The sequence below is a fragment of the Cervus canadensis genome, chromosome 1, assembly GCF_019320065.1.
Source record: "Cervus canadensis isolate Bull #8, Minnesota chromosome 1, ASM1932006v1, whole genome shotgun sequence".
In the NCBI taxonomy this organism is placed as follows: Eukaryota; Metazoa; Chordata; class Mammalia; order Artiodactyla; family Cervidae; genus Cervus; species Cervus canadensis.
Window position 1 is genome coordinate 90,286,211 of NC_057386.1, and position 26,925 is coordinate 90,313,135.

Here is a 26,925-nt window from a genome sequence, read left to right on the forward strand (position 1 = left end):
CTTTTTCTTCTCTAATTGCTGTAGCTAGGACTTCCAGAACTATGTTGAATAATACCTACAAAGTGGACACCCTTGTCCTGTTCTTGATCTTAGAGGAATAGGAATGCTTTCAGTTTCACCACTGAGAATAATGTTTGCTGCAGGCTTATCATATATGGCCTTTACTATGTTGAGGTACTCCAAGGCCAAATTTTCCCATTACTTTGGTATTTCTTGGCTTCCTACTTTTGCATTACTGTCTCCTATAATGAAAAGGACATCTTTTTTGGGTGTGAGTTCTAGAAGGTCTTGTACGTCTTCACAGAACCGTTAAACTTCAGCTTCTTCAGCATTATTGGTCGGACATAGACTTGGATTACTGTGATATTGAATGGGTTGCCTTGGAAACGAACAGAGATCATTCTGTCATTTTTGAGATTGGATCAAAGTATTGCATTTCGGACTCTTCTGTTGGTGATGATGGCTACTCCATTTCTTCTAAGGGATTCCTGCCCACAGTAGTAGATATAATGGTCATCTGAGTTAAATTAGCCCATTCCAGTCCATTTTAGTTTGCTGATTCCTAGAAAGTTGATGTTCAGTCTTGCCATCTCCTGTTTGACCACTTCTAATTTGCCTTGATTCATGGACCTAAATTTCCAGGTTCCTATGCAATATTGCTCTTTACAGCATCAGACTTTACTTCCAACACTAATCACATCCACAACTGGGTATTGTTTTTGCTTTGGCTCCATCTCTTCATTCTTTCTGGAGTAGGTTCTCCACTGATCTCCAGTAGCATATTGGGTACCTACCGACCTGGGGAGTTCATCTTTCAGTGTTCTATCTTTTTACATGTTCATACTGTTCATGGGGTTCTCAATACTGAAGTGGTTTGCCATTCCCTTCTCCAGGGCACCACATTTTGTCAGATTTCAAATCCTAAAACATGATGCTGTGAAAGTGCTGCATTCAATATGTCAGAAAATTTGGAAAACTCAACAGTGGCCACGGGACTGGAAAAGGTCAGTTTTCATTCCAATCCCAAAAAAGGGCAATGCCAAGGAATGCTCAAACTACTGCACAATTGCTCTCCTCACACACTAGCAAAGTAATGCTCAAAATTCTTCCAGTCAGGCTTCAACACTACATGAACTGTGAACTTCCAGATGTTCCAGCTGGATTTAGAAAAGGCAGAGGAACAGGAAATCAAATTGCCAATATCCATCGGATTATCAAGAAAGCAAGAGAGCTCCAGAAAAACATCTACTTCTGCTTTATTGATAATACCAAAGCCTTTGACTGTGTGGATCACAACGAACTGTGGAAAATTCTGAAAGAGATGGGAATACCAGACCACCTGACCTGCCTCATGAGAAATCTATATGCAGGTCAAGAAGCAACAGTTAGAATTGGACATGGAACAACAGACTGGTTCCAAATCGGGAAAAGAATACATCAAGGCTGTATATTGTCACCCTGCTTATTTAACTTATATGCAGAGTACATCATGAGAAATTCTGGACTGGATGAAGCACAAGCTGGAATCAAAATTCCCAGGAGAACTATCAATAAACTAAGATATGCAGATGACACGACCCTTATGGCAGAAAGTGAAGAACTAATAAGCCTCTTGATGAAAGTAAAAGAAAAGAGTGAAAAAGTTGGCTTAAAGTTCAACATTCAGAAAACTAAGATCATGGCATCTGGTCCCATAACTTCATGGCAAAGAGATGGGGAAACAATGAAAACAGTGACAGACTTTATTTTCTTGGGCTCCAAAATCACTGCAGATGGTGACTGCAGCCATGAAATTAAAAGATGCTTGCTCCTTAGAAGAATGGTTATGACCAACCTAGACAGTATATTAAAAAGCAGAGACATTACTTTGCCAACAATGGTCCATCTAGTCAAAGCTATGGTTTTTCCAGTAGTCATGTATGGATGTAAGAGTTGGACCATAAAAAGCTGAGCACTGAAGAATTGATGCTTTTGAACTGCGGTGTTGTAGAAGACTCTTGAGAGTTCCTTGGACTGTGAGAAGATCCAACCAGTCCATCCTAAAAGAAATCAGTCCTGAATATTCATTGGAAGGACAGATTCTGAAGCTGAAACTCCAATACTTTGGCCACCTGATGTGAAGAACTGACTCATTGGAAAAGACCCTGATGCTGGGAAACGCGAGAAGTGGACGACAGAGGATGAGATGGTTAGATGGCATCACTGTCTCAATAGATATGAGTTTGAGTAAACCTGGCGAGTTGGTGATGGACAGGGAGGCCTGGCCTGCTGCAGTCTATTGGGTCACAAAGAGTCAGACACGACTGAGCGACTGAACTGAACTGAACTGATGTTGGGGTTGGTTCCTTCTATGCTCATTTTTGAAGAGTTTTAATCATAAATGGTTGCTGAATTTTGTCAAAGGATTTTTCTGCATCTACTGTGATTATCATACAGTTTTTATCTTTCAAACTGTTAATATGGTGTATCACATTGATTGATTTGCATATATTGAAGAATCCTTGCATTCCTGGAATAAACCCAACTTGATCTGTTGCTGAATTCTGTTTGCTAAATTTTGTTGAGGATTTTTGCATCTACATTCATCATTGATATTGGCCTGTAGTTTTCTTTTTTGTGTGTTTGTCTTTGTCTGGTTTTGGTCTCAGGGTGATGGCAGCCTTGTAGAATGAGTTTGGAAGTGCTCCTTCCTCTGCAATTTTTTGAAAGAGTTTTAGAAGAATGGGCATCGGCTCTTCTCTAAATGTTTGATAGAATTCTCCTGTGAAGCCATCTGGTCCTGGGCTTTTGTTTTGGGGGAGATTCTTGATCACAGCTTCAATTTCTGAGTTTTTGATTGGGTCGTTATAATTTCTATTTCTTCCTGGTTCAGTCTTGGAAGATTGAACTTTTCTAAGAATCTATCCATTTCTTCCAGGATATCCATTTTATTGCCATGTAGTTGTTCAGAATATTATCTTATAATTCTTTGTATTTCTGTATTGTCTGTTGTAACCTCTCCTTTTTCATTTCTAATTTTGATTCTTCTCTCTTTTTTTCTTGATGAATCTGGCCAAAGTTTTGTCAATTTTGTTTACCTTCTCAAAACACAGCTTTTAGTTTTATTAATCTTTACTATTGTTTCTTTCATTTCTTTTTCATTTATTTCTTCTTGGATCTTTATGATTTCTTTCCTTCTACTAATTTTGGTGTTTTGTTGTTGTTGTTGTTCTTTTTCCAGTTGTTTTAGACGTAAAGTTAGGTTGTTATTTAATGTTTTTCTTATTTCCTGAGGTAGGATTGTATTGCTATAAACTTCCCTCTTAGGACTGTATTTGCTGCATTCCATAGGTTTTGAGTTGTTGTGTTTTCATTGTCATTTCTTTCTAGAAATTTTTTGATCTCCCTTTTGATTTCTTCAGTAACCTGTTGGTAATTTAGAAACAGGTTGCTTAATCTCTGTGTGTTTATTTTTCTTACAGTTTTTTTTTTTTTGTAACTGATATCTAGTCTCATAGCATTGTGGTCGGAGAAGATGCATGATATGATTTCAGTTTTCTTAAATTTGCTGTTTGATTTGTGACCCAAGATGTTGCGAGGTTTGATTTGTGACCTGCAGAATGTTCCATGTGTACTTGAGAAGAAGGTGTATTCTTCTGCATTTGGATGGAATGTCCTGAAGATATCAATGAGATCCATCTCATGTAATGTATCATTTAAGACTTGTGTTTCCTTATTAATTTTCTTTTTTGATGATCTGTCCATTGGTATGAGTTGGGTGTTAAAGTCTCCTACTATTATTGTGTTACTGTCAATTTTTCCTTTTATGTCTGTTAGTGTTTGTCATGTATTTGCTCCTATGTTGGGTGCACAGATATTTACAATTTTTTGTCTTCCTCTTGGACTGACCCGTTGATCACTATGTAGTGTCCTTCTTTATCTCTTGTGATATTCTTTAAGTTCTGTTTTGTCTGATATGAGGATTGCTACTCCAGCTTTCTTTGGCTTACCATTTGCATGGAATATATTTTTCCGCCCTCTCACTTTCAGTCTATATGTGTCTTGAGGTCTGAAGTGGGTTTATTGTGGACAGCATATATATGGGTCTTGTTTTTGTATCCATTCAGCTAGTCTGTGTCTTTTGGTTGGAGCGTTTAATCCATTTATATTTAAAGTAATTATCAATATATATGTTCCTATTGCCATTTTCTTGTTTGGAGTTGATTTTGTAGATCTTTTTTCTTCTCTCATATTTCTTGACTATATAAGTCTGTTTAACATTTGTTGTAAAGCTGATTTGGTGGTACTGAATTCTCTTGACTTCTGCTCATCTGAAAAGCTTTTTATTTCTCCATAAATTTTGAATGAGATCCTTGCTGGGTACAGTAATCTTGGTTGTAGATTTTTCCTTTTCAGTACTTTAAATATGTCCTGCCATTCCTTTCTGGCCTGCAGAGTTTCTGCTGAAAGATCAGCTGTTAAGTAGATGTTCCCCTTGTATGTTACTTGTTGCTTCTCCCTTGCTGCTTTTAATATACTTTCTTTGTGTTTAGTCTTTGTTAGTATGATTAGTAAGTGTCTTGGCATGTTTCTCCTTGGTTTTATCCTGTATGGGACTGTTTGTGCTTCTTGGACTTGATTTGACTATTTCTTCTTCCATGTTGGGGAAATGTTCAACTGTAATTTCTTCAAAAATTTTTCTCATACCCTTTCTTTTTCACTTCTTCTTCTGGGATTCCTGTACTTCAAATGTTGTTGCATTTGATATTGTCCCAAAGTTCTCTGAGACTATCCCCAGTTCTTTTCATTCTTTTTACTTTATTCTGCTCTTCAGAAGTTATTCCCACCATTTTCTCTTCCATCTCACTGATTCATTCTTCTGCTTTTGATATTCTGCTATTGATTCCTTCTAGAGTATTTTTAATTTCAGTAATTGTGTTGTATGTCTTTGCATGTTTATTCTTTCATTCTTCTTGGTCTTTGTTAATTGATTCTTGAATTTTCTCCATTTTGTTTTCAAGGTTTTTGAGCATTTTTACTATCATTTTTCTGAATTCTTTTTCAGGTAGTTTGCCTGTTTCCTCTTCATTTATTTGGACTTCTGTGTTTCTAGTTTGCTCCTTCATTTGTGTAGTGGTTCTTTGTCTTTTCATTATTTTTTTTTAACTTATTGTGTTTGAGGTCTCCTTTCCCCAGGCTTCAAGGTTGAATTCTTTCTTCCTTTTGGTTTCTGTCCTCCTAAGGTTGGTCCAGTGGTTTGTGTAAGCTTCGTATAGGGTGAGATATGTGCTAAGTTTTTGTTTGTTTGTTCTTCCTCTGATGGGCAAGGCTGAGTGAGGTGGTAATCCTGTCTGCTGATGACTGGGTTTGTATTTTTGTTTTGTTTGTTGTTTAGATGTGGTGTCCTGCACAGTGTGCTGTTGGTGGTTGGGTGATGCTGGCTCTTATATTCCGGTGGTTTCCTTTGTGTGAGTTCTCACTAGTTGATACCCCCTAGGGTTAGTTCTCTGAAAGTCTAGAGTCTTGGAATCAGTGCTCCCACTCCAGAGGCTCAGAGCTTGATCTTTAGCTTTTCGTGGGTCTGTGCATCCTTTTCCGCTGGTCACTTACTCCTGTCAACTCAGTCGGTGTTCTGGACGTACTTCTGTGTCCGACGGTGTATTCCTGATGTATCTGTGGAGAGAGTTGTACTCCACATCCACCTACTTCTCCACCATCTTGTTCTCTCCTAACATAAGCAGAGCAGAGATTTGTAAGCAGAAACTTCCTCAGGAACAGAAACCTTAACTATAGTTCACAAATTGCTGGAGGCTCAGTGTGGACAACTCTGAGAGTTCAGAACTTCAGGGAGACCCAGTCATAGGAAGGTAGCCATGATACTATGAGATTCACCTCCAAAAGGTCACCTATGTCCCCACAGTTATAAAACTGTTTTTCCCCATATTTTCTTATTTGTGTCTGTTGATCAAAGAGAATTTACTTTTTTTATGGTAAAATTACCTTTTTATCTCTGTTTAAGACCTTTTTATGTCTTAAGAAAAATTTCCTACTATGAAATCATGAAGAGATTCTCCCACATAGTTTTCTAAAGGAGAACTTGGAATTGCACCCAGTAATTAGGGTGATCATCTTTGTTTCCCTTGAACATCCCTACTTAATCCTTATTGTCCAGGGTACTTAATTGTACCTTTTTCTTTCTTAATAATATCCCAATTTGGATAATAAAATATATGGTTGCCTTACCTATAATCCACATGTAGATAAGTGTTGTGAGGGAAGGGAAGGGTCTGTGTGTGCTGTGAGGGAAGGGTCTATATTAATAAAATTTTCTGAGTAACAGACAACCTTATAATTTCAGTGGCTTCCAATAGCAACTTTTGTTTTTCATTCATTGGTCAGTATTTTCATCCTTTCTATATGTGGTTTAGGAGTGGCTTAGCTAGGCTTGACTCCAGACTGAAGATTTGGTTTGTCTATTTCATGTGATTCTCATCCTACCACCCAGGTAGAGAGAGCCCACATTCTATTGGTTAAAGCAACATATGTGGCCAAGACAAAAATCATTCAGGCAAAGATATAAATTCCCTCCACGTGGAAGCCATGACCTGATTAGAGAGTATAAGAATTGTGAATAGGTATGAAATACAATGGTCTTTGAAAGGTCCAGTTTAATTTTTTCCCATATGGATACCCAATGTTCCCACTGTCATTTATTTACAACACAACTCATTTTTTCACCTTTCTACTGTGGTAACTTAGTCATTTATAAAGTATCTGTGCATACCTGAATTTATTTTAGAATAACCTATTTTTTATTGTCGATTACTGGGCTGAAATATGCATCTATATTGAAATACAATATGTATGCAATAAAATTTATCTATTAATAGTATAGTTTGATGAGATTGGACAATTGCATGAACCATGTTCTTATGACCAAAATCAAGATACAGGCCATCTATATCACCACAAAATATTTCCTCATACCTCTTTGAAGTTATTCTCATTCCCTGAATCTCAATCTCAGACGTCTGTTCATTTGCTTCAAGTTATTAGAATTTTAACCTTTTAGAGGCATGCTGCAGTTCATGGGGTCCAACTCGCAAAGAGCTGGACACAACTGAGTGACTGAACTGAACTGAGAGTTTCATATAAATGGAATCTTTCAGAACATTGTGTTTTATGTTATACTTCCTTCACATAGGACTCTCCTTGTGGCTCAGCTGGTAAAGAATCTGCCTGCAATGCGGGAGACCTCGGTTCTATCCCTGGGTTGGGAAGATCCCCTGGAAAAGGGAAAGTCTACCCACTCCAGTATTCTGGGCTAGAGAATTCCATGGACTGTTTAGTTCATGGGGTCACAAAGAGTCAGACACGACTGAGCGACTTTCGCTTCACTTCAGTTCACTCCTTCACATAGCTTAATGTTTTTCAGATTTCTCCAAGTAAGCTAATATTAATACTTGGATATTTATACTTCATTCTTTTCATTGCTTATATATAAGGATATAGCACGATATGTTCAGTTATTTACCAGTTAGTTGACACAGATTTTGTATCAGTTTGCCAGGGCTGCCTTGACAAAATGTCACAAACTGGGTGGCTTAAACAACAGAAATTTGTTGTCTTACTGTTGTTGATGCTGGAAGTCCAAAACCAAGGTGTTGGTTAGATTGTCTTCCTCTAAAGCTATGAAAGCAAATCTGTTCTATGTCTGGCTTGCTGGCCATCTTTGTCATTCCTTGGCTTGTAGACATATCCCCCCAATCTCTGTCTTCATGCTTGCATAACATTCTCCATGCAGGTATGTTTGCGTTGTGTCCAAAATTCCTTTTTTTTTTTTTTTTTAAATAAGGACACCAGTCATACTGATTAGAGGACCCATCCTTCTTCAGCATGACTTAATCTTAAATAATTATGACTCTATTTCCAAGTAAGGTCATATTCTTAGTTACTTGGGATTGGGATTACACCATATTTATTTAGAGGGAATACAATTCAATCTACAATCTACAAGACTGATTTCAAATTTTAGCTATTATATTTTTTGAGAAAATTTGTAAAAAAGCCTTTATATGACTCTCTACTTTCATTTCTGTTGGGATACACCAAGGCATGATTATGAAAGTTTTTAAATAAATTTTGTTATATTTAGAAACAAGTATTCCAGTACTTTCTTGTCTTCTTTTAGTCTACCCTATTATAGTTTTAGCATTTAAATTTGCAAAATACTGTTAGAACTGGTTTTGCAAGTTCAAAAAAATAAGAAAAAATACAAAAAATTTGATTGAATTATGTAAAAACTATAGATTGTGTGAAAATTTTATATTTTTACAATAGTGTTTCAGCCCATGAATTTTGTATATATCTCCATTTATTTGTCATATTTTATTTCTTACCTTAGCTATATTTATTCACAAAGAAGTTGCATGATTTGTTTGATTTTTTTTATGAAATATTTTTTGATGATTTTAAATATATCTTTTGTGAAACTTGATTTTTAATTGTAAATTTCTAGCATGTAAACACCAAAGATTTTTCAGAGAGATAGTGATTTTTCTGCTCAAAATCTTTCTAAGTTCTCACCTAGTTGAACTAAAAATACATTCATAAATTCTTAGAAACTTCTATCTATATGAATATAAATGTATATAAAGATTGCTTTCTCTTTATAATCTTATACATATCAATTTTTTTTCTTATATTAACACACTGGTCTAGACATCTAATATAAACTTAACTAGATTGAAATGGCAATGATGAACATATTTGTTTTATTCCCTATTTGAAAGATAAGATGTTCAATGTATAAAATTGTAATTTTTAAAATGAGGATGCCTTTTATAAAAGTCAAAAAGCCGGACACTATAAAACTCTTAGAGGAAAACATAGGCAGAACACTCCATGACATAAATCCCAAGATATTTTTTGTTCCACTTTGTAGAATAACAAAAATAATAACAAAAATAAATGGGATCCAATTAAACTTAAAAGCTTTTGAACAGCAAAGGAAACCATAAACAAGACAAAAAGACAACCCTCAGAATGGGAGAAAATATTTGCAAACTAAGCAACTGGCAAGGAATTAATCACCAAAATGTACAAGTAGCTCATGCAGCTTGGTATTAAAAAAAAAAAATCAGAAAATGGGCAGAAGATCTAAACAGATGTATTCAGAGATTCTGGAGAACATGATATGGACATCTTAAGGCAGCCATTATTTACCTTCCTCAAATCTGCTCTCTGGTACCCAAAGATTCACATCTGTCCCAAATGCAAAATACATTCAGTGTATCCCAAACTCCACAAAAGGTTAACCCAAGTTTATTAACTTAATATCATTCTCAAGTTAAAATCTCACCTAAGGCTTCTCAGCTTAAAAATTCCAAGTCATATCATCTATATCAATGACATTAGATTAGAAGTGATACTTCACTTAGTATGATGTATATCCTGAGATTAAATTCACTTCCATATGTGGAACTATGAAACTAGAATATAAGTGATTGATGTTCAAAATAGAATATGTTATCTATTTTCAAAATACAATCAAAATTGTATTTTGCCATAAAATATGGCAGGCTTAGGATACCAGGTATAGACATTACTATACTGAACATGAGAAAATGGGAGGAAAAAAGGAGTCATTGGTCCCGAACAGTTTCAAACTCCAGCAGGACAAACTCCCTTAGGTTTCAGGACCTGAGTGTAATCATTTGTGTCTTACGTCTCTGCCATCTGAGCCACCGTCTCTGACCTTGGATGTACTTTTCCTTTTTCTTGAAGGATAGCATATTTTTGCAGTTGAGTAGTGTTATTAGCTTGTTTCCTTCAAGTAGAATTTAGGGGATCTGGTAGTCTTGTTTTATTATGTTCACTCTGTTTGCTTTTCAGTCCAAGCTGGCAGTGTTACTGCTGAGATAACATTCTCAGGAGTCTTGTAGATCTCCAGTGCATGTGTTCTGGATTCACTCAGTTAGACAAGAGGCTCCCCCACAGATCTTTCCTGTATAATCCCATCTCTATTTTTGACTTCTGCTAAAATGAATGAGGGGAATCCATGAGTCATACACCTAATCTTTCAAAAAGCCCTCTGTGTGAAGGAATACTCTGAAATTTTAATCCTTCTGAAATACTAGCAAGAAGTTGACCAGTATTACTCTTGGCTTTTTCTCTGGAACATGTGACCCTTCTAATTTTAGCAATCTGGAAAGACCGTGAATCTTCCAAATCATCAAGTCCTAGGTCATCTTTGCTTAACAATTTTTTTGCTCAATCCATCTCTTTCGTATTGCATTGTACTCTAAGCAGCAAGAAGAAACCAATCATATCTTCAACTCTATTTTTTGAAATCTCTGAGTTCATCATGCTTTATTACCATGTAAAACACTAGTCAGTTAAAGTTTCTGCCTCTGTACAGCACTAGATGATATTATCTCATGCTCCCAATAATCTGTTCCTCATGTCCATCTTAGCTTTCACCAGCACCATCTTAAGGTCTGCTAACAGTGTGTTTATGATAACTTAGGTGCTTCTCATTTCCTGTTGAGTATTTTTTGGCAGAGTTATTAGAACAAATTCCTGGATAGAATAAACAAAGTGGAGTTGAAAATTATTAGAAAAATAATGTAAAATAGAAGCTTTAAGATAGGAATATCACACTTAATATTCATTCAATGGTGGAGAAAGCTACCTACTGAAAAACAAAATCATAGAATCATCAAGATTAGGAAAACATTAAGAAAAAAGCAAAAAACAAAAAAGATCAGCACTGAGGATAAAGCATAAGAATGACTTCAGAATTCTAATTAGCAACAATACTCCTCTCCCAAAAAAAATGTCAAAATGAATAAATTTATTAGGCAGTATAAGGGCAAATGAAAGATATTTTCATACATGTGGTTAATAGGAAAGTTTACTTTTTTGACCCCTTTTTTAAAAAAGTTATTAGAGGATAATTTCCAATAGAATACAATAAGAACTTTAACAGGTTACAATTGAGTAGAAACAGTGATTCCCCACCTATAAGTGCAATAAAAAAGATTGCAGAATGATAGCCATCTAATAATCTGAGAAATGATCAAAATTAGAACAATAATTTAACAAGCTCCAAAAATTATACCCCAAGAAGAAATCAGATTTCACTGAACAGAAGGATAACCTTAGTTCTATACTTGTCAACAGAACTGAACAGGATTATAAATTTCAAGGTGCACAAATTTTATAGAAATCATGAACAAAATGTGAAACTAACAAAAAATTGGAATTATTTTATATAATTGACGGAATTTAGGGAAATCATTCATTTTTTACCTCATTATTGTTACATTGTTTATTAAGTTGCCCTCATTGATGGATGGCTTCATAGAACATGTGATATATACAGAGATATATAATCTCTGTAAAGATTAATATTCCAACAATCATAATATTTTAAATGCAGTTTTAAAGTTGTCAAATTTTAGAACTTGTAAATAAAACATGGATGATTTAATAAGATTATAGATGAGAATATAAATGTTATAGCTTAATTTTTCATGATGTAAGAATAGTGACACAGAATTGAGTGTGGGCAAATAATTTCCTCACTGTATTTAGCAGAGACATAATGAAAACTTTCAAAATTCAGTGGACAAAGAAATAGAGATTTTAGTTTAAAGCATACCAAAATATTTTATTTAGCAAAATAAAATAACTAAAATTGGAGAAAAAGGGAAAAGGGCATTAGAATGGAGAAGTGTAAGGTACATTCATTAAAGAAAGCTTAATATCTTGATTTGCTTTTACAGCCTACTTTATGTTGTAACATTACTTATGCTTTAAAATCTGTCTTGTCTTATCACATTCTTTTATTCAGAACTAAATTACACAAGTTGAGTTACTATTACTGAACAAACTTTTATCAATAGTACCTCCATTGACTGAGGGCTAAAATTAATTCTCTTAGCAAAATCTGAATTCCTATTTCAAGTTTCCCAAAATAAAAAGACTATCAAAAGAGAGCATTAAAAGTTTGACAGCTTAATCTTCTAAATATGTCACTGCAAGAATAAGTACTATAGGAAAGTGTCATGTTTCAAGGTACCTTGGAAATGAATACTGAGAGAAAGAATGAACTCAATTGCACATAAGAGATTAGATCAGTTAAACATTATAAAAATTAGCACCACATAGAATCACAGGCATGACTTTCAAAAGCTTTTTTTCAAAAGTTTTGCAATGGATACAATCTATTATTACTTGAATTTATATCAAAAGTGCTCCTCCTGATGAAGTAACACTCAGGATAGAAGTAACTGACTTCCTTTTAATATTCTCTTTTTTAATCGTTCTAATATGTTAATTATTGGCAGAACAAAAAAGAAAACAAAACACGTGTATGAGTCTTTCTTTCAGGTGAAAGATCAGTGTCTATTAATTCAAGTTTATTTCACTGTCCATCATGTCAGAGGTGATGCCATTAACTGATGCTTCCATTAGTAGATTCAACTGCAGTTGAACACTCTGGAGTGGTACCCTTGTCTTCCATCAGTTTCCTCTGAACTCTGCCTCAAAGGCTGCACAGAATCTCTAGCCAAATAGGTCAAGTTTCTTTACTGCACTGTTTGCTGCGACTTTTCCTCCGGGAATCCAGTCATGCTACTTCATTGCATCCTTGATTCTGTCATTAGACCATATGTCTGCCCTTTCTCTTTCTCTCTCTCTCTCTCCACCTCAACCTAATTTCTGTGAGCAGCTTCGATTTTCTGTCAACGGATGTGGATTAAGGAGTGGGTCAATAAAGCAGATGCCTGAGGCAGCAATCTTGAAGGATGTATTCTGAGAGACCTAATTGTATTTACCAGAATTCCTCCCTAGAAGAATATAGCAGCAAGAATGGAAAGGAAAACTTGACAAGCCCCTTCAGTTAGAGGAGCAGATCCCCCAAAGAATTGCTTGAGACTGGTTTTTGGTCAATAACTTGATTGCCACCAAGGATAGATCCTGTTAAAGATAAGCTTTTTTCTTTTTTTGCTGCTTTAAAATTTCTTTTGCAGCTTTTTTGTTTTTCAGTTATATTTCCTTCTACAAGATCCATTGGAATAGTGCTCCCATAAATTGCAGAGGAAAAACCTGGAGCTTCTTTACTAAAATCCCTTGCCAATAGGATCCCCATGTATCCAGTGAGCAGTACTAGTGTAAGACTTGCCAGCTGGGGTTAGGGTTGAATTGTCCAGGGCCATCAGAAGACAGCAGCCTAGTCTTCCTTCATCGTTCTCAGGTGCACTCAAATCCCTTAAAAAGGTATTCAAAGGCTGTCGCTATGATGGGCCATCAAATTATCATTGACCCCCACTTCCATGAGTATCTTTCATTTCCTGGTGACTACTACCTGTTTTCCTGTTACATTCAGCCAGGCAGGAGAGTGATGTTTTGCATATTAGACTCCCCAGAACCCACCCTGAAGAAACTCATTCAAATGGACCCCATTCTGTGTTTCAGGGAGCTGGTGCCCTGCCTAATAACAGCTTTGAGACAGAAGAGACCATACAAATCAAAGTCCTTCTTTTTATAGAGGACTTAAGTAACTAGCACTTGAATCTCATTTTTCTAATAAAATGTTCTTTAATTTTTATCAGGACTCTGCTTAAACATCTATGATATAGTCAGTATAATCTGTGCAGATACCCAGACAATATTATGGCCAACCATATATTCTTTGGAGTCTGGTGCCTTATTCTGTTGTATTCAAAACAACACTAAACTAAACCAACTTTGTGAATATGTTTTTACTTTTGAAGCATAAATTTGTCAGAACTTACTGAGTATTTGGTGACATCATCAATTTCTAGAATATCAACACATTCTAGATGTCTTTCAATGTTTCAGTTCAGTTTAATCACTCAGTCATGGCCGACTCTTTGTGACCCCATGAACTGAAGCACGCCAGGCTTCCCTGTCCATCACCAACTCCCAAAGCTTGCTCAAACTCATGTCCATCCAACTCATGATTGTAGGTGATGCCATACAACCATCTCATCCTTTGTCATTCCCTTCTCCTCCTGCCTTTGATCTTTCCCAGCATCAGGGTCTTTTCCAATGAGTCAGTTCTTTGCATCAGGTGACCAAAGCATTGGAGCTTCAACTTCAACATCAGTCCTTCCAATGAATATTCAGAACTGATTTCCTTTAGGATGGACTTTTTGGATCTCCTTGCAGTCCAAGGGACTCTCAAGAGTCTTTTTCAACACTACAGTACAAAAGCATCAGTTCTTCAAAACTCAGCTTTGAAGAATTAAATTTATAGTCCAACCCTCACATCCATGCATAACTACTGGAAAAGCCATAGCTTTGACTAGATGGATGCTGTTGGCAAAGTAATGTCTCTGCTTTTTAAGGTACTGTCTAGGTTGGTCATAGTTTTCTTCCAAGGAACAAGCGTCTTTTAATTTCATGGCTGCAGTCACCATCTGCAGAGATTTTGGAGCCCAAGAAAATAAAGTCTCTCACTGTTTCCATTGTTTTTCCCTCTATTTGCCATGAAGTGATGGGACCGGATGCCATGATCTTAGTTTTCTGAATGTTGAGTTTTAAGCCAACTTTTTCACTCTCCTCTTTCACTTTCATCAAGAGGCTCTTCAGTTCCTCCCAGCAATCTTGATTCCAGCTTGTGCTTCATCCACCCTGACATTTTGCATGATGTACTCTGCATTTAAGTTAAATAAGCAGGGTGACAATATATAGCCTTGATGTACTCCTTTCCCAATCGGGAACCAGTCCATTGTTCCATGTCCGGTACTAACTGTTGCTTCTTGACCTGCATAGAGGTTTCTCAGGAGGCAAGTCACGGGGTCTGGTGTTCCCATTTCTTTAATAATTTCCCACAGTTTGTTGTAATCCACACAGTCAAATTCTTTGGCATAGTCAATAAAGCAGAAGTAGAATTTTTCTGGAACTTTCTTGCTTTTTCTGTGATCCAATGGATGTTGGCAATTTGATCTTTGGTTCCTCTGCCTTTTCTAAATCCAGCTTGAATATCTGGAAGTTCTCAGTTCACATGCTGTTGATGCCTCGCTTGGAGAATTTTGAGCATTACTTTGCTAGAGAGTGAGATGAGTGCAATTGTGCAGTACTATGAACATTTTTTGGCATTTCCTTTCTTTGGGAATAGAATTAAAATTGACCTTTTCCAAGAGATCTCCAGGCAAGGATACTGGAGAGGGTTGCCATTCCCTTCTCCAGGGGATCTTCCCAAGCCAGGGATCAAACTCAGGTCTCCTGCATTGCAGGCAAATTCTTTTACCATTTGATCCCGGAGAGAAGCCCTTTCAATGTTTCTAAGTCTTTAGCTGTAATACTTTTACCAATACAATAGTTTACATTCTTTCTCTTCCTAGTTGCCTTCTAAGAGTACTATTTTCACACAGAGAGTTAGGATAATAGCCTTTATATGTGTGTTTGTTCCTTTCTATTGTATTTTAAGGAGGAAAGTGTGAATTTCAGATTAATTGTTCAATCATCAAGGATAGAGATATAAAGTAAGCTTAATACAACAGCCTTTTTTATAAATTTATCCAATTTCTTGAAGTTAAGAAATTTTGCAGATTAGATGACATTAGAACTCCATATAAATAAAAAGAAATAATTATAGCCTAATCCTAGAAGCTTTGTTTAAAATTTTATTCCTTATTTTATTTTTTAAGCTTTATTTTTTGTGTTGAGATAGAGTTGGTTAACAAACAATGTTTTGATAGCTGCAAGTGAACAGGGAAGGGAGTCTGCCATTCATGTATCCATTCTCTCCCAAACCCCTCTCCCCTCCAGGCTGCCACAGAACACTACAGTAGGCCCTTGTTGGTTATCCATTTTAAATGTAGCAGTGTGTACATGTCCATCCTAAACTCCCTAACTATCCCTACATAAAAAATGTATTATTCATCAAAGTATTTCTTTAAGATCACTGTGAGATATTAAGATGTATTTTGTTTGCTAAAAATTTTGGATAATATTTGTTACAATATTTATATTTTAAAATTTATTTTGCAACATGCATTTATACACTAAAAAAACTATATTAACACTGACACTTTGTAAGAGTGTCTGCCATCTGACAAACCTATGTAGGCTATTACCATGTGGTAATTATTATATTTGTGAGAGTGAATGATGAACTTCTAGGGAAAAAAATTGTATTTAAAGAATGAATGAGTTCATAAATGAATAAGTAAATGAATAGAAATGGTCATTTTCCAAAGTAATGCTAAATATTTTCCTTTGTTTTTTGCTAAATATTTTCCTTTGTTATTTTCCTATGTTATTTTATGGTCACTTGCAAGTATTTAAGAAAACTCTTTGTAAAAGAATAGATGTATGTATATATATAACTGAGTCACTTTGCTGTATGCCTGAAACTATCACAACATTGTTAATCGACTATGACATAATTTAAAATAAAAAGTTTTTAGAAAACTCAAGGTTTAGAGTTTTTTTCCACATAGATAATGCAAAGAAGTGTCAGTGACTGAAATACATATCTGCTTTGAACAGAATAGGAAAAGCAGCATCTTCCCACTCATTCTTAGAATGAATTGGAGAAATTTTCTTTTGTGAAGTTATTAAAATATTTCTCTTTTACTCATTTTCTACCAGGGTGTGAAAATATGTGTGCAGAGTGGACATTACTATCCAAAGCACGTAATATATTTTAAGGCATTTTTTCACACTTTGAAGTGTAGCAGGTTGTATATAAAATCAAAATTGTAATAACACTTTGATCTATTGTTCCTTGTCTAGTTAGTACTAACATTACAAACATTTAGCCTAGTTAGCACTAAAAGAAAATCTCAGAGCTGTCTCTCAGGACTTTACCTCCTCAAGTCAGTAAGCTCTAGGAAAGGGTTTGACAGCCTACTCTTCTCAATGTGTCATGGCATGGGCTGCAGACTGCCATCATGTGTCAGTCTGCATTGTGACAGATAGAAATGGTGTTACAAGAGCCAAATGCATGAAAATTAACCACTGAAGAATAGCTAAATCTACTTCAGTTGCTAAAAATAATAATATGATACTTGATATAATATAGCCTTAGTTTCAAAATTTATTTATTAAAAATTCAATAAAATTTTAATATGATAGCTATAAATACAGTTATTTTGGGAAAATTATGAAGTAAGTGACATTTTCTTCAACTTCTGTCTGATTCCTCTTTCTTTTATTCACTTATTATTATCATATTCCTCTGCTTATATGAACTAGAGTTCTTTTTGTTTTTTGAACTAGGGTCTTCATGCAGGCTAAAATTTTCCCATATAACAGATCAGTCACATGGAAATTTCTTTCTTAAGTACAAACCAATTAAAATGTATGTTTCAGAAATTATTTGTAGAGAATGCGTAATTTGCTTTCAACATGCAAAAGTGGACATAGTACTAACAGGATTGGGAGATTCTGGAACATATTAATAATTCATGTGATTTTAAATATTACACGATGTTTTCAATCACATTTTTAAAATGCTTATAATAAAATAAAAGGATTTTGAAAAGTTTAAATATTCAAACTGAGATTGCTATTTAGTAAACCTAATACGGCACCTAAATACACTCTGAAAATCATATAGCCTACCTGTTTTTACTTCATGATTTAAGTCACTATAGTTTTATTCTTCAGTTTTTCTTTCAAAAAAAAATCTTTTGTCTTTCCCCCAAAAAAGAGGAAAAAGTAGAATGTAAGTTTTTAAGGACAGATATGTAATTATTGTCTTTTTTTTCCCCCATTTTTTTTAATGGAAGGCTGTCACATAGCAAAAGCCCTGTAACTTTGTTGAATGAGTGTATTAAGGAATAAATTAAAACAAATTCCATTGACCATATATATTTTATTAGAGTTAAATATAATTTAAAAACATAGATTATTTTAAATTAAAATAATTCTAGAGGCTCTTATCATATGAGATGGACAATGATTATATTGTAAGTATATATATAGAGAGAAAATTTATAGATAATATATAAAAATATTTAAAAATACATTTGTATGAATATGTTTTATTATATACCTTATATGTTACACACACATATATATACAGGCATTTGAATTACTCTTAACATTAACATTTCATAAAATGATGCAAACTTTCTGAATCCTCAGAAGTACAAAATTGGAGAAAAATAAGGCATCTTTTAGGAGACACATGAGGGCAACATGAGGTGTCATGATATACAGGGTTGATGACTGGATAGGATTCCAGAGACTTGGAATCTAGTTCCAACACTCTACCATGAACTAGTTTTGTGACTCTGGGCAAATTAATTAAAATTTCTGGACATCATTTTTGTCACCAGTCACTTGAGGGAAATAGATTTAATTATATCTTTGAGTCTTTCCAGCTCTCACATTCTGTCTACTGGAAATTTTTTATTTCACCTCTAATAAGGTGAATTTAAAGATGGTACTAATTATATATATATATACATACACACATAAATTGAGACTAAGGATTTCATATAGAGATTCATATTACCTTAAATATAACAAATAAATTTCAAAAAATGTAAATAATGTAAAATTGGCAAGCATATTTAAATTTGACAATGTAGAATAGATGATTAGTCTAACCTTGTTGTCACCAGGACCTATAACATCCCCTCTCCCAAAGTTATAGTCACTTGACTCACACTTGCAAATGGTTCTACCTTAGGTTTGGGGAACAACTATGCTCTTAATCAGAAGAAATGAAAGAATTATTAATTTTTAAAGTCAGGCTGCTCAGAATTGAATTAAATTTTATCCTTTTCCTCTTCTGCCATGTTTCCAGTTCTAGCAACAGGACTTTTGTTTTTATATTTTTTCTTATTTTCCCCCTCAGTACTCCAGAGCTAGTAATTGGATATTTTCCTGTCCCATGTCAAATCATATCTTCTAATTAAAAAGCAAACAAGTATTTCATATTTCCTTCTGTGAAGATATCCCAGTTTTAGTCCTTAAGTTCAAATAAATTATTTAGTTTGAGAGCCTTATTTTTTAAAAGGTTACTACTGAGTGTAGAACCCATTTATCAAATGAAAACATATTTTGTTAACAATGACATCTATACAAGAGATAAAAATTATGTGGGTACACATATCTGTGTATTTGTAAATATACACATACATGCATAGACATACACACATTAAGCATATTTATTGTAATCAGAAAATTTAAGTAAAGTATGATGCCTGCTTATCTTTTTTCACTATTCTTCAATACTTGAAGAATAATAGGCAATATCCTTTAAAACGAAAATAGTAAATTCTGTATATTAGCAAAGCTTCTTTTTAGAAAGGAAAGATAAATGGAAGCTGACTAGGAGGTAAAATGGATAAATATTATGCTTAAGTGAGGAAGATTGAATCCAGAGTGATTTAAAATAGAATGTCATCTATCATATTTATGGCACCCACTGTTTTGTCACCCCATGGTAATTATTAATAGTGGCTATCTTTTAACTCTTGAAAGTGTCCTGTCTTGGGTATTAAATTATATGCTCACTTTACCTGCATATTACACAGTGTGGGAAGTATGGACAAGGTCCATTGCAAGGGGCCCAGGTCAAGGGGCAGAGAGTACTCAGATTCACTGTGGGAAGAACTTAGTTTCTCTTTTTCTTAATTGAAGTACAATTGCACTCATCTCACAGGCCAGTAAAGTAATGCTCAAAATTCTCCAAGCCAGGCTTCAGCAACACGTGAACCATGAACTTCCACATGTTCAAGCTGGTTTTAGAAAAGGAAGAGGAACCAAAGATCAAATTGCCAACATCTTCTGGATCATCATAAAAGCAAGAGAGTTCCAGAAAAACATCTATTTCTACTTTATTGACTATGCCAAAACCTTTGACTGTGTGGATCACAATAAACTGTGGAAAATTCTTAAAGAGATGGGAAAACCAGACCACCTGACCTGCTTCTTGAGAAACCTGTATGTAGGTCAGGAAGCAACAGTTAGAACTGGACATGGAACAACAGATGGGTTCCAAATAGGAAAAGGAGTACGTCAAGGCTGTATATTGTCACCCTGCTTATTTAACTTATATGCAGAGTACATCATGAGAAATGCTGGGCTGGAAGAAGTATAAGCTGGAATCAAGATTGCCAGGAGAAATATCAATAACATCAGATATGCAGATGACACCACCCTTACGGCAGAAAGTGAAGAGGAACTAAAAAGCCTCTTGAAAGTGAAGGAGGAGAGTGAAAATGTTGGCTTAAAGCTCAACATTCAGAAAACTAACATCATGGCATCTGGTCCCATCACTTCATGGGAAATAGATGGGGAAACAGTGGAAACAGTGTCAGACTTTATTTTCAGGGCTCCAAAATCCCTGCAGATGGTGATTGCTGCCATGAAATAAAAAGACGCTTACTCCTTGGAAGGAAACTTATGACCAACCTAGATAGCATATTTCAAAGCAGAGACATTACTTTGCCAACAAAGGTCTGTCTAATCAAGGCTATGGTTTTTCCAGTAGTCATGTATGGACGTGAGAGTTGGACTGTGAAGAAAGCTGAGCGCCAAAGAATTGATGCTTTTGAACTGTGGTGTTGGAGAAGACTCTTGAGATTCCCTTGGACTGCAAGGAGATCCAACTAGTCCATCCTAAAGGAGATCAGTCCTGGGGTGTTCACTGGAAGGACTGATATTGAAGCTGAAACTCCAATACTTTGGCCACCTGATGCGAAGAGTTGACTCATTGGAAAAGACTCTGATGCTGGGAAGGATTGGGGGCAGGAGGAGAAGGGGATGACAGAGGATGATGAGATGGTTGGATGTCATCGCTGACTCGATGGACATGGGTTTGTGCAAACTCTGGGAGTTGGTGATGGACAGGGAGGCCTGGCTTGATGGGATTCATGGGGTCACAAAGAGTCGGACACGACTGAGTGACTGGACTGAACTGAACTAATAGTTGATTCACAATATTGTGTTAGCTTCAGGTACACAGTCAAGTGATTTAGTTATACATATATCTACATTCTATTCTTTTTTTCCTATCTTTCTCTACAGTCTCATTCCTTCTTTCCATTCATACTGCTCTTCAAATGACTGGACAAAATTCAGCAGTCTTGTGTCTTACCCAGCAATGTCTATAGGCTCCCCTGTGAATGGAGTGTAGCTAAGTCCGCTCTTGCCCAGTTGGTGAACCATTAATCCTGGGACCACAAAAGATACATTATTTTGGTCTCTTCTAAATCAATGCTATAATCCATTGCACACTGCCTGTGTTTTAATTTTATCCTCCATAAACTAGAGGAGGGGAGCTTCTCCTAAGATGAGTGATGAAGAACAGCTATGCTTAAATTGTTTGTGTAAAGGTCACAGGCTCAATATAAAAGTAGAATATAGCAAATAACCATCCACAAACTCTTGCTGGCTTCTCACCAGGATAGAAATCACATTCAGGGAAAATTTAGAGCTCATAAATTGAGAATGTAGCATGTCTGAACATAGAGGATTTGCATTTGTTACATGATTTCATTTAATGTTTTTCTAATTCCTCTGAGTTTTGCATTTCATAGGCAGTTGGCTCAGTGTGAAAGCTATGAAGCTGTTCCAGAATCATCTAAATGAAGTATTTAGTAACAGATGGCAATAAACATACTGTAATGGGCCTTATTTTGTTTTATTTTATTAGACCAAGGTTATGGCCACAGCTATGAACTTAATCTGTCTTTTTTTATAGCCATGAGAGTGGTTAACATTGCATTCATATCACCAGCTGCCTGAGATGATGCTCTTTACTGCTTACTGAAGCTAAGCGATAGAGAAAACAACATATTTGGTAGAGCATCCTGTCAATCTGAAAATAAGTTATCTCTAATAAGGCAGTTTGGGCATGGAAACCACACATGCTTGGTTTTAAGTTATATCTATTTCTAGACCCAATGAGTAAAATTTACATCAATTTTACATAATAAAGGTGTTTTAGCAATGTTCATGGTTATATCAAATCATGTTAGAAACAAAAGGGAAAATCTGTACAAACATTGAAAGCAAGAAGGGTAAGAGCAATGAAGAGAATCTGATCAGGTAATGTGGTCTGAATTAAGGAAGATGATCCCTTTTTTTAAAAAAAAAATAAAAATCAGTAGAACAATTTCTTTTTTAGTTTATTTTAAATATGGGTGATTTTGTTTCATTATTAAAATAAAGAAGACACAGGATTCCAAGTAGACAAAGGAAAACAGAAGCTCTCAAAAGACACAGTCCACAGTGTGTAAATTTGTTGTATTCTTTGCTTACTTAGATCTAAACACATTTCCTCATGTGTAAGACAAAAGAAGGCAAGTTAGAGATATTTATAGTAGTCTGCGAAATTCTATGTAATCAATATAACAGAATTTATACAATTAGCACCACCGATTACAATAATACCTTGAACTTCCTTAAACATCCTAGCTTTGCCACACTTATGCCTTTTATATTTTTGTTTATTTCCTGTGTTGAGCAGTTTAACTTTCTTTTCACTGTGAGTACCCAAGCTATGGTTTGATTACTGGATTGCTTTTCAGATATCCTGACACCAAGAAGAGAATGGCATGAATATTGTACATGAGCATTAAATCCTTGTCAAGGTATTGAAGTACACATTTTATTGGCATTTTGATACATATATCAGTCATGATTTAGAACTTGAAATCCAGGTAAATTCTGATTACCCTGACAAATACTAGTTTCTCAATTGAGAATCAGAATCCTGTGAACTTGATTGCCATCAAGTCTCCTTCCTTAATGGAAGCACTCAGCATCAGAGATAAAATAAATGCATTCATTAAAGAGCAACACCCAGATTCTGCCTGTTAGTCACCACATACTTGTACATTAAATAAAGTTATTTTTAATTTATCAAAAATGTCTGAGTTTGTAGTTTATATCTACCAGTATATTTTACAACAATCAGCTGCTATAATGAGATTACAGAGGAAGACTAAGCATCAGTTTGTCAGGGGAGTTTGTAATTTCCTTGATTCTGTCTCACCACAGCAAGAATTTGAAGCAGTGGGCAGACCAGTGTTACAACTCAGTTTTATTTGGCAAGCAAAGGAAAATGCATCCTTGAGGTGTGAGGACGGGCCAGCCCAAAAGACTCAAAGAGAAGACAGAGGCCCCAACCCAAAACAGGGCAAAGAGAGAGGCCCACGGCTCCATTTTGGCTCCTCTATTTATGTGTTTTTTCTCCTCCCCCTGAGGCTGCTCTATGCAAACTGGGCTAGCCAGGAAGCCTGTTTGTTTTACCCAAGGTTCTCACTCTGGTCCTCGAACCTTCCTTTGTTCTATTTTTGTGGGCTTTTCCCTTCTTTGTCTTTTAGCCACTGTCATATGGACTCCTTTTCCCTATTCTAACTACCTAACAGCTTGATTATATGGGCCTATGTGTTGAGGGTTTCTTAAAAAGTAGTGAAAATTTTCACATTTAAAATTAAAATGCAAAACAGTTCCTAATTTATGGTATTTTTAAAACAATTGTTTCAAATGTGTTTTTATTATAGGTAATAGAATTCACAAGTTTCATTAAAGAAACTCATTTTAATGGCAATAGAAGATTGAATTCAAGACAGTATTGAATTTTGTGATAAAGTAAAATTTTAACAGTAAATATTTAAAGTCAGAAATGGAAGTAATGTAAAATTTTCCCACTTATTCTCAAAATGCACATTACTATGGTGTATCTCAATTTCAAGCAGGTAAGCCTCTAAATTGTTTATGTTACATGAACTAATGCTGAAAATCGGATTAGCTGTTCTCTTTGTCTAGCCTTCTAACTTCAGAGACCAGATCTAGGCAGACTGATGTTCTTTGAAAGGGAGACAAAGGGATGGATGTTTCTAACTGTCTTCCTCATGCATCCTGCTTTACTCTTCAGCTAAATTCAAACCTCCTTAAATAGAAGCACATGACTCAGACAAATCAGCAAAACTCTGATTCCGCCTTAGAAGCTAAAACTGAGGCTGTAAGGAAACTTAACTTTTCACAGTTGTCCTGACTGTGCACTTTTAACTAAAGCTGTTACAGACCTGAAACAGTCCGTAACTAAAGAAAGGTCATTTTAAGTGGCCAGAAGAGTTCATTTCTCAAGCCTGGGCTCTCAGGGACCCACATCAGTTCTAAGAAAGCTAGTATTTGCTAAGGGATATTCACACTACTCAGCAAAGGGGACAAGGCAGCTAGATGTAAATACTTCCCCTGTGATTCACTGGTTCTGTGAGTTTTGCTGGGTTATCTGATTTCTCCATCCATCAATTTAATCATCTACTAATTGGAGAAATGAATCTCACCAAGCTATTTCAAAGGTAATAATAATCTCTGTTACAGTATCCAGGACAGATTAGTGGACCAATATATGTTTCAAGGAAGTGGCTTTCTCCTTAGGTCTGATAAGTATCTTGATCCCCAAAATCTCCTTATTTTGAGGTTCATTATGTGGCTAAGCCCAAACATACTCTCTGGACCACTTTCCTTACATAACAGTGGGACATCCAGCAAGAATAAACATTTTAGTCACTTCTGAGATCGTGGATACTGCTGAATATATTAATTACAATTTCAGCCAAGATATACACATTTTAAAATATTCTGATTAATTAAATATCTGGTTTAATTTACAGATTCACTATAGCTCAAAGTGGTTGACTATGGCTTTTAGGGAATGATTCTTGAGCTAGGCCTTGAGCAATGAACAGGGTTTTGATAAGATGGTGCACTCACCCAGTCTAGAGCTGTCACAAAAGCCAGAGTTGAATGGATATATAAAACTAACATAAGCACAGGGGAGAAATCTCTGGGGCAGCATAAAATGGAAGGCAGAACTGAAGTCACTGGGTCCCTGAATGCACTATTGGGTGCAAAACTAAGTGTACTCTTTCTCTTGTTCACATTTCTCTGGTTGGATCTTTGCCACCTTGAAGGTCCTTCAGATAAGAACTGTGCAAGCTGTCTTGGTCCATGAGAAAACTTCATAGGCTGGGACAGAAATATTCTAAAATAGGTGCAGGTAAACCAGTCAACCTTGACCAATGTGTTCCTTTCAGTATGCCTTTTCACATCCTATGGAGTAAATGATTACAGTTCAAGGAGAAGCTCCTGGGGGAAAAAATGAATCTCAGCTGAAGTATATATATTAAAAGACATGAGATTTCTGCACTGAGGCATATTTGTTTCTTCTTATAGATATCCTAAATTTATCACAGGGGTAGAATAGAGGCTTTATAACCCTCACCTGAGCATACATTAAGTTGAGGTACTAACACCTTCAGGGGTCTCTGAGCTCACAGAGAAAATGACAATCTAATAGGTCTATGGATTCTGTCATGGTTATTGTTTTTTAGTCACTCAGTCATGTCCGACTCTTTGCAACCCCATGGACTGCAGCACACCAGGCTTCCCTTTCCTGCATGGTCTCTCAGAGTTTGCTCAAACTTGTGTCCATTGAGTCAGTGATGCCATCTAACCATCTCATCTTCTGTTGTCCCCTTCTCCTCCTGCCTTCAATCTTTACCAGCACCAGGGTCTTTTCTACTGAGTCAGTTCTTCATATCAGGTGGCCAAAGTATTGAAGCTTCAGCTCCAGCATCAGTCCTTCCAATGAATATTCAGGACTGATTTCCTTTAGGATTGACTGGTTTGATCTTCTTGCAGTCCAAAGGTCTCTCAAGAGTCTTCTCCAACACCACAGTTCAAAAGCATCAATTCTTTGGCTCTCAGACTTCTTTATGGTCCATCTCTCACATCCATACATGACTACTGGAAAAAACACAGCTTTGACTATATGGACCTTCATTTCATTGGCAAAGTAATGGCTCTGCTTTTTAGTACACTGTCCAGATTTGGCATAGCTTTTCTTGCAAGGAGCAAGCATCTTTTAATTTCATGGCTGTATTTCTGTCATGGAGATACTACCTGGCTCAGCATGACAGAATTAATGAATCAGACAGAAATAAAGGATATTATAAGTATATTTAAATCTTCAAAAAATTAAGGATGGAAAATTAAAATGTGAAGCATAAACAACAAATTATGAAGGACAATTTTCAAAGTATTGAAGTTTAAGTAAAAAGTAGGTGGACTAAATTGCAGTGATGCAGCTGACAAATAAAACCAAACAAAACCTGAAAAAGATTCCCTTTGCACCTTTTTCAAAAGAGAAGACAATAGATATGGGATATAAAATTAAATTTATCAAGATATATATTATGTATGTCCTAGAAGGTGAGAAAAAATTATAAATAAATGAAAAGGAAATCTGAAAAATGGCCAATAGCTTTCTAGGATTAGAGAAAGATCCAAGTTTTCAGACTGAAAGACTCATAAAAGGTCAATATTATAAATCAGCCTAACCCTAACCCTAACCCAAACCCCCCTGTAATTCAAGAAGAAAAACCCAAGAAGAAGAAGAAGGCACAGGAGGATCTCTAAAGCAGCAGCCAAACATGATACCACTTTGTCAAAGGACTCTTCCACCAGAGATGGGAAAACCAATGGGGAGGACTGGGACCCATATGGAATTACTGCCTCTCAGGGCTGAGAGGGCAGAATGGTTATAATCTGAATCCTGTTAAATTTTCTTTAAACTGTTTCTTAGCTGCACTGTTTATGAAAATACCAGAACCAGTTTATGTTTGTGGTTTTGGGAAAAATTATTTGTGTTGGGGGGGGAATGTTGTGGGGGTGGGGGAAATTGAGTTGGGGGGTTATTTTCTAATTTTTTTTGTACATTTGGAACAGTGACAATAAATGCACCCCCTTTAAAAAAAATGAATCATACATTATAGTGAATTCAAATCTTTGAACTCATGAAGTTATTAAGTGTTAAAGATATCCTATAAAGGAATAACAAAAGCATGTTCTCACCATCATTATTGTATGAAAGAAGGCAGAAAATTATATTTTCCATTTGTTGAAGAAAAAGAACTTCAAATTCACAATTTTATA

The 26,925-nt window shown here is 35.6% G+C and overlaps 2 long non-coding RNA genes across 2 annotated transcripts; one reads left to right on the plus strand and one right to left on the minus strand.

The window, feature by feature from the left end:
• On the minus strand, positions 1-26,496 carry LOC122452990. Its single transcript, XR_006272898.1, has 4 exons — positions 26,396-26,496; positions 20,552-20,563; positions 10,140-10,153; positions 1-11 (listed from the first exon to the last, which is right to left on the minus strand). It is a non-coding gene; the product is annotated as an uncharacterized LOC122452990 (long non-coding RNA).
• LOC122453004 lies at positions 19,826-26,717 on the plus strand. The gene is made up of 3 exons (XR_006272902.1): positions 19,826-19,838; positions 20,468-20,471; positions 26,383-26,717. It is a non-coding gene; the product is annotated as an uncharacterized LOC122453004 (long non-coding RNA).
• Positions 26,718-26,925: the final 208 nt, after the last annotated feature.